General features: G+C 48.5%; 1 pseudogene; it reads right to left on the reverse strand.

Moving 5' to 3' along the window:
• Positions 1-1,836: 1,836 nt before the first annotated feature.
• On the reverse strand, positions 1,837-4,468 carry LOC144806084 (uncharacterized; annotated as a pseudogene).
• Between the last annotated feature and the right edge of the window lie 4,317 nt (positions 4,469-8,785).

Below are 8,785 nucleotides of genomic sequence, written 5' to 3' on the forward strand. Positions count from 1 at the left end.
ATACGCGCTTCAGAACACATTTGATGTCGTTCCGGCGAGCTATTTCCGGGTGGTGGAGAGTCTACAGAGGCGGTTGATATGGGGTGGGCGTCCGCGTATTGCCCTCGCTAAGCTGACGCTTCCCTGGTATGACGGCAGTATCGCACTTCCGGATATTAGGCGATACTATTGGGCCTCCCAGCTGGGAGCGATTAATCATGGAATGTACGGTCCTGCGTTAAACCCCGCGTTTGAGATGGATAAGTGGCAGCTACCGGGTGGAGATTATAACAGGGCGCTTTATTCCAAATCTGCTGGAGAGAAACTTTCGGGACCTACTAAGGTAGCGGTGTGAATATGGAAGTGTGCGAATGCGGCAATGGGATGGACGGATCGGCTGACTCGGGCGACTCCGCTCTAAGCGTCTGAAAGACTGGGCTGCCTATGGAACATGAAAGGCTTTGAGAGGTGGGAGATGAGTGGTATTTGTGGGGTGAGTGATCTTTGGGCCAAAGATAGGATTAAGACTTTTGAGGAGTTGAAGGTAGAATATGAGCTGAGTGACAAGGAGGTCTTCCGTTATGTACAGATCCGCCACGCGTTGAGTTCGGTTTTTCCTGCAGGTGTTGCTATTCCGGAATCATCCCCACTCGAAGATCGGGTGCTTGACGGATATGTCCCAGACAGCACTATTTCTTTGATATATAAGAAATTGATTAACTATCGTGTTGACCTGTTGGTGCACCTCAGAGAGGTCTGGACCAGCGACGGTTTAGAGTTGGACGATGAGGACTGGCAATCGGCGATATCCTCTCCCAAGGAGGTCGTGATTCCGGCCCGCCTCCGACTCGTGCAGCTTAAGATCCTGCATCGGATCTATGTGACTGGCCCTCGTCTGATTCGTATGGGTTATTCTGTGGATGGGTTGTGTAAGCGTGGATGCGGTTTAACTGGTACTTTCCTCCACATAATTTGGGAGTGTCTGGAAGTGGTAGTGTTTTGGAGTCGAGTGCATGCAGTGATGGAGGAGGTCATGGGTATTGCGCTACAGCCCGAAGCCAGTTTTATACGGCTCCTGTTAAAAAATGCAACAATATTCACTGTTCACGTCCATCTATTTGCCCTTTAAATCCCACAGCTCTGACACATAGATAGTCTGAAAGAACCGCAATCAAACAACATGGAGGAGGTAACAAAGCAATTGTAGTGAACAGATTAATGTAATGTTAGGAGTCCCTTTGGGAACGAGCAAACTCTCCTTTAAAAAATACAAATACAAATTAAATTCCAGTGCTTCAAATCAACTTGTTACAAAGAGAAAACCCACAGTGTTCTGGCAAACTCAAATCTTTCATTTTATGATAAACAGAAAGTACAAACCTGATTCACTTTAATACAGTCAACATTACACACATTTTGTATTCAAATAGTTTGTTGACTTGAAATTTTAACCAGTGGTTTCAATCTCAAACATGTGTAAGAACCAGAGTTCAACAGAATCATTTTATATTTTTTATCAAACTCCGATGTGTGTCCAACTTGTTATCAGACTTCATAAATAATGTTTTTGCAAGCTCCTTGGCATTTTTATATTCCATATAAATCCTTGGTTCTTGAAGTACCCTAATTTTATGGAAGTTACAACTATGGTGAGTGAAAGGATATCGCTAGTACACTGTGGACACTGATGGAAATCCATGCCCATTTTATTATTTGTTTTTAATATTGTTCACCTCTACCCATTACAACATACGTTGTAATCTAAAGCTGAAACACATTTTAGACACTGAAACAGAAATTTGAGGAATAGAAACCAAATAAAATATACATTATATCAAATATTTCAGTTCATGGCGGCTAAGGCTGTGGTGAAACTTAAGCCTTTCTCATAGACCTCAAGGCCTTTTCTCGCAGGTGTTATTCTAAATCATCAAGCTTTTCCTCACCATCACTTTCAGAATCCTTTATAGGTAAATTATCATCGTCCATTTCTCCTCTTTCCAACAATGAAGCAGGAGGGCTAGGTGCCCCCACTGCTTTAGAACCTCTTTCTTTCCTGTGCTTCTTGTGTTTCTTTAGCTTTTTAACCTTCTTTTTCTTGGTCAGAAGTCCTTACAGGAGACGGACTTGGTGAGGCACTTTGAGCTTTCTTTGCTGGTGGTGCGGGTGACCACGTTGGCGAGGGAGATCGTGATCTGGATGGTGATGGGGGTGGGAGCATCATTTTAGGTGGTGGCTCTGGTGATCCTGAGACGGATCTAGACGAAGACACTCTCCTCACAGGCAGCGGACTAGGAGAAGCCCTTTTAATCTTCTTAGGTTCATGTGTCCATGACACTCTCCTGATGGGCCTAGTGATTGGAGATGGTGATTGCTTTCTTCTTGGGGGTGAAGGAGAAGGTCCTCTGCGAAGAGGGGGAGGAGGAGTTGGAGAGATACGGGGAGGTCTTGACTGAGGGGAAGGCGAATGCCTTTTGTTCTGCAGTGGGGATCGCATTTCACGGTTTGACCTGCTTGGAGGGGATCCTTTTCTATGTTTTGAAGATAACGAAGGAGAGTGTCTCTTTGCCACTAGAGAAATTCTTTGTTTTGGAGGTGGAGATCGAGAAATGCTATGTTTTGGAAGTGGAGATGAAGATAGTCTTCTTTTAAGAAGTGGTGGAGGTGGGGGTGTAACAGTTCTTCTTTTGGGAGGCGGTGAAGGAGTATACCTTCTCTGTATTGGTGGAGAATACCTTCTTGGAGAAGGGGAGCACCCCCGTGGAGGAGGAAATGGTGTCCTGCACCTGAGAGGTGAAGGTGATCGACGTCGTCGTGGAGGAGGTGGAGGTGAAGGAGTTTGGCGCCTTCTTACTGGAGGTGGGGATGGGCTTCTTCGTCGTCTTTTAGGCACAGGAGACTGACACCTCTTTGCCATTTGCTGCATTGTAGGAGAGAACTCTTTTTGACATCTTCGTGAAGGTGATGAAGTCCTTGAGCCTGAATGACGTCTGCGATGTGCCATTTCACCATTTTTCTCATTTCTTTTAGGTCTCTCTTCAGAAGAGGATGATGAACCAGAATCTGTACCAGATGAAGACTGCCTATTTTGTCATTTATACTGCCGTCTTTGTCACAGAATCTGCTGCTGCCATTCTACTCCCTTCGTCATCTTCAGATTCTGACAATTCCACTCTTTTTGTTTTTGGAGCTTGGGGTGGTGAAGATCTTTTTTCTAGGATTTTGTGTTTTGGTCCTGGAGACACCGAGCTGCGACCTTTCCTTTGATAACTGGATTGCTGAGGCGAGGGAGATCTGGGTTCTTTTTGAGGGGGGCTAGGAGGTGGAGATGGCCTGTGCCGCCTTCTAGGGGGGCATCCAGAAGGAGACCCGCGGGGCTTTTGAGGAGGACATGATGAAATTCGCTTTGATGGTTTCTTTGGAGGAGGCGGAGTCTTTGAACGTGAAGAAGAGGAAGACGAACTGCTGCCAGATAAAGAAGCTGATGAATGGCGTCTTCTTCTGACTGGGGTTCTACTTCTCCTGTGTTTAGGAGGAGGTGGAGGGCGCCTGGGAGGAGTACATCGGCGAGGAGACGACCTTCGTCTTGGGCTTGAGCGCCTCCTCAGTGAATAGGACCTGGAGCGTGACCTGTGGTGCCGCTGAGATCTGGAATGAGGAGGTGAATGTGACCTTGACCGGGACTTAGAACGTGATCGAGAACTGGCCCGGGGCTTCTTCTCCATCTCTGTTTTAATACTTTGCTCTGGGGATGGTTCTTGCTTGATGTCTGGGGTAGGTTCATGTTGCATAACTTTAATAATGTCACTGGTTGAAGTTGCTTCCTGAACAGAAGGCTCCCTTATTAACATAGACGGCTCAGGTTCGGGAGGTTCTGGTTCTCTCTTTTCAGGCATAGGACTAGGACTGCGACTCTTTGATCTGTGCCGAGGAGATCGTGAATGGCTGTGTTTTCGCTCTCTTCTTCCAGGAGATCTTATCCGCGGGGAAGACGACCTGGATTTGCGTCTTCTCGGACTTCTGGATCTTCTGTCCCAACCCCTCATTTCTCGATCTTCTTTGTCCTTTTTATCTTTCTCTTCATCTTGCTTCTTTAAAAACGCCAGCTTTTCTTGCTCAATCTCTCTCTGTTTAATTTCCTCTTTCTTCAGTTCCAGAAAAGCAGTGGGTATGCCAGCAATATTTTCTTGAGCACTCAAAAGAAGCGGCCAAAGCTCTCCCATGAATTCTCTGGCATTCTTACCATTTAAAAACCCAGTAAATTAACACATTGTCTTCGAATCCCAGAATTTCAGTAATTCGCTTAGTTATTAATGGCTTGATAACTTCCATATTAACCTTGACCATGTCTACCTTTGTTTCCAGGCATTCTGCAAATTTTAGCTGTTTCAAAAGCTTCTTCTGTTTGTTGCTGAAACGATTCTCTTGCTCGGCACTTGTACCGCGGAAGAAGCCCGCGTCCATCTTGCCTCTCTAGGAGAGCTCTCGAGGTCCCACAATGTAGCGTGAACGGGAGGCAATTTCATAATCTATTTCATAAAATTTTGTCTTATCAGATAGAGGGAATAAATATAAGCGTCCACGATCAACAAATAATTGAGTTAAACCTAAATGGCCTAAGATATGAAAACTATACAACATTTCCGGGTGAAATAACAACAGTAAAATATAAGAAACTTAATTGGTCAGATAACAACAAAGATTCTATTACAAACACTGCGCAGGCAATTCTTGATTTTCACTTCGAAGGAGATTATTCGAATGCTGTCGAAAAATAGTCTCTCTTCACAAAGCAATTAATTACCAGTCAATCTCAATAATATGCTAATAAAGGTCAGTGGAGGAAAAAAAACAGCATGTTCATTGGTGAAAATGTTGTTTGAAAGCCATCAATTAAAAAAAAAAAAATTTAACAGAATCCTGAGATTGGTAAAAAAGTTCCCAGTTAATTTAATTTACAGAGTAAAGCTTAAAAAGATAAATACAGGAGTAAGGAGAATGGTCTGGAAGGACAAAATGAAAGAAAAGCAATAGTTGTGGGCAAAAGCTATATATGCTTGCAAAAGGAGTAATTCAAGTGCCGCTTGTGTGGAGGGACGAGAGGGACCAGGGGAGTGACAAGAAGCCCTCCGCCAGCCTCGACCCAGAATGTGACGTAGGTGGTCCGCCGACCCATGTGGCGCCGCCAGGGCTGATAGACCTCCGTCGAGGCAGCCGCCTGCGTGGAGGGCCGAGAGGGGATCAAAGGGTCCCCGTCCAGCCTCGACCCAGAGCGAGACGTGGGGGTCTACTGACACCTGTGGCGCAGCTCAGCCGTGGACAAGGCCGTCGCCTGTCTAGAGGGCCGAGTGGGGCTCGGGAATGCGACCCGAGCCCCGCGGACCTCCCGTGACACTACAGGGACTCCCGCAGGAGTTTGAGGCGAGGCAGAGGTGCTGTGGTCTGAAGGAGGGACCCCCGAAGGAGCCGAGCCAGTTGGCACTGGGGCGAAGCGGAGGGCCCCGCGCAATGCAAGGGATTCGCCGACGTCCCAGAAGGGGAAGGAGGAGGAGACGCCAACGAGGCCTGCAAAGCCGCTGTATATGTCTCCATCTGGGTTCTCGACGCCCCCTCACCGGGAAACGGTGGATAGGAGAACGACACGCGGGCCGCATCACCAGCGGAGAGCCCACGCCCCCGGCAGGCCGAACACCAGCCCCCGGGGACAAGCTGCGACACTTACCCACCGGGGAGCGACACTCGTGCGACATCGGAGAGGGTTGAGGATGCCGACGAGGACGGCCGCTTCTGAAACCGTCTGCGGAGGCTGATCGAGGGGATGAAGCCGATCTTGAGAGATGCTGCCGAGAGTAGTTGCTTCCAGCGCTCCAGCCGCGACTTCTGCTTCAACAGTTGGCACGCCTCACAATCAGTGGTGCTGTGATCTTCCCCTAACTCCACATGCATCCTCAGCCTCCTAAAGCATTTTATTCATTCATTTGTATTTCTTTTTTCCTGTCATGGGGATGACTGCTCAGATATCCTTACAAGTAGGATCTTTTGAATTCTGCATGAACCGATTTACTAATGTTCCTAGTTGAAAATGTCATTTAGAAGTTAAATATATGTTTCTGATGTGAGGTAGGGTGGGTATGTGTGAGAATGCATGCGAGAGAGAGTGTGTGTGTCTGTGTCTGAGTGTGTGTGAGTACTTGAGCGTGGGGAGCCGGCTCTCACTATACTATACCAAAAAGAGGTATAGTGTGCAGAGAGTCCAGTGGATCACCCAGAGATTTTACAGAGGCTAAAGTAGATAATATTAATGCTCTTTTGTGGTAGTGTGGGGGAGCAGTTAGACGTATATGAGGGTAGTTTTAAGCATTTGTTGTACACACAGTGGCAATAAATGACACACACTGTTGTACACACAGTGGTAATAAATGACACACACTCAATTAATAAATCTGAGACCAATTTATAAAATGACACTTGGTTAGATTCATTTTGCGGAACCACAGAATTTAATCTTGAGTAAATACGTTTTGCAATAGAAATTCTGTTCAATATAAAAAGTGGACAAATAGTGCAATTTCCAGACTTTGCAATGTTATCCTATGGGGTGAAGAAAACATTCAACATACATACAGGCAACATCTACTTCACAGCTTTCCAAACTTTTCATGTTGGTGACACATTTTTTGGAGATGTATAATTTTGGGACACAGTAAGGCAGTGTAGCGAGCGAGCGTAGCGAGCGAGCCCAAAGCACTTAACGGGGGCTCGAGGGGTTCTCCTGCGGAAGAAAATTTTTAAATAAAAATGGGCAAATGGTGCATTTTCAAGCAAATTTGAGACCATGAGGTTGAACACAGGCCCCTGCAGCGGATGCCTTTTGTCCACTGAGCCACCAGACCCGGCATACACACATCTTTCTCTCTCTCTGTCTCCCTCCCTCTCTCTATCTCTCCCTCCCTCTCTCTCTATATCTCTCTCCCTCCCTCTTTCCCTCTCTCTGTCTCCCTCTGTCTCACTCACTCTGTCTGTCTCTCTCTCTCCCTCCCTCCCTTTGTCTCCCTCTGTCTCACTCACTCTGTCTGTCTCCCTCTCCCTCCCTCTGTCTACCTCCGTCTCTCTCCCTCCGTCTCTCTCCCTCTGTCTCACTCTGTCTCCCTCTGTCTGTCTCCCTCTGTCTGTCTCTATCTCCCTCTGTCTCCCTCTCTCTTTCTCCCTCCGTCTCCCTCTCCCTCTCTCTCTCTCCCTCCGTCTCCCTCTCCCTCTCTGTCTCTCTGCCTATGTCTGTCCCTGTCTACCCCTCTATCTGTCTCTGTCTGTCCCTGTCTCTCCCTCTATCTGTCTACCCCTCTATCGGTCTGTCTGTCCCTGTCTCTGCCTCTATCTGTCTCTATCTGTCCCTATCTCTGTCTGTCTCCCTCTCCCTCAGTCTCCCTCCCTCTGTCTCCCTCTCTCTCTGTCTCCCTCTGTCTCCCTCTCCCTCCCTCCGTCTACCCCAGACTCCCTCCCTCTGTCTCTCTCCCTCTGTCTCCTTCTGTCTACCACGGTTTCCCTCTGTTTGTCTCCCTCCCTCTGTCGCCCTCCTCCCTCTGTCTCCCTCCCTCTGTCTCTCTCCCTCTGTCTCTGGCCCTCTGTCTCTGGCCCTCTGTCTCCAGCCCTCTGTCTCCAGCCCTCTGTCTCCAGCCCTCTGTCTCCGGCCCTCTGTCTCCCTCCCTCTGTTTCCCTCCCTCTCTCTGTCTCCCTCCGTCTCTCTCCCTCTGTTTCCCTCCCTCTGTCTGTCTGCCTGCTTCCCTCTCTCTGTCTTCCTCCATCTGTTTCCCTCCCTCTGTCGCCCTCCTCCCTCTGTCTGTCTCACTCTGTCTGTCGCCCCTGCCCCTCCCTCCATCTCCCTCCCTCTGCTTCTCTCCCTCTGTCTCCCTCCCTCTGTTTCTCTCCCTCTGTCTCCCTCCCTCCATCTCTCTCTGTCACCCTCTGTCACCTCACCCCAGCTTTCCGGGCACACACACAGCCCACCTGAGCACTTCACAGGTCTTTAAAAGACCATTCATTTTTTAATGAGGCTTCGTTGTGAATCGCCCGGCCCCCATAGAACAGAGTGTCCAGGAATGCCTCTTAATTAGCAGCAGTGCTAAGTGCCCGCGACACACCCACCATTTGCAGGCGACACAGTACTGTGTCGGGACACACAGTTTGGAAAGCTCTGACCTACTTACAAGACCATTCTTCGGAAGTTAAGGTTAGTATTGGACAAGGTTCAGTTCAGAACCAACAGTGCACCACCAGCGGCACTTGGGCGCCCGGGTGCAGGTGCAAGTTCAAGGTTGGAAACCCAATACAAATTAAGGGGGACTGGGGCAATCAAACAGAGGCTGCTTACAGGTAGGTAACAGCGGCTTGGGGGAACTAGTCTCTGGGGGTTGAGGCCAACACTGGACATGGCCCAAGGCAGCACCATGACTACACCACACCACCAGCGGCACAGGGACACAAGGTGCAAGATGCCAACACAGCATCAAAGACAGGCCAAGTTGGAAAAGGTCTGCAGACTCAGGCCAGGAGGCTGGTCGAAGGAAACCAAAAGCTGTCATGGTAAGTTTCGATTCTCGGGAACGTAGCAACACCCTTTATCCTCTTCACCAAAGCCCAGGACGGATGGTTGCAAGGGTGCATTTTGGTGTCAGAAAAGGCTTACCAGAGCACGTCAAGGTTGAGGGGGTCTCCTTGCAGAGGCTGCAGGTAACATTGAGTCCAGACGAGGTCCGCTCATGGTGGACTCTCGCTCTAGACTGACTGGGAGCGATCCTCTAGAAAGGAG

This window comes from Lissotriton helveticus, assembly GCF_964261635.1.
Source record: "Lissotriton helveticus chromosome 1_1 unlocalized genomic scaffold, aLisHel1.1 SUPER_1_unloc_43, whole genome shotgun sequence".
NCBI classification, from domain to species: Eukaryota; Metazoa; Chordata; class Amphibia; order Caudata; family Salamandridae; genus Lissotriton; species Lissotriton helveticus.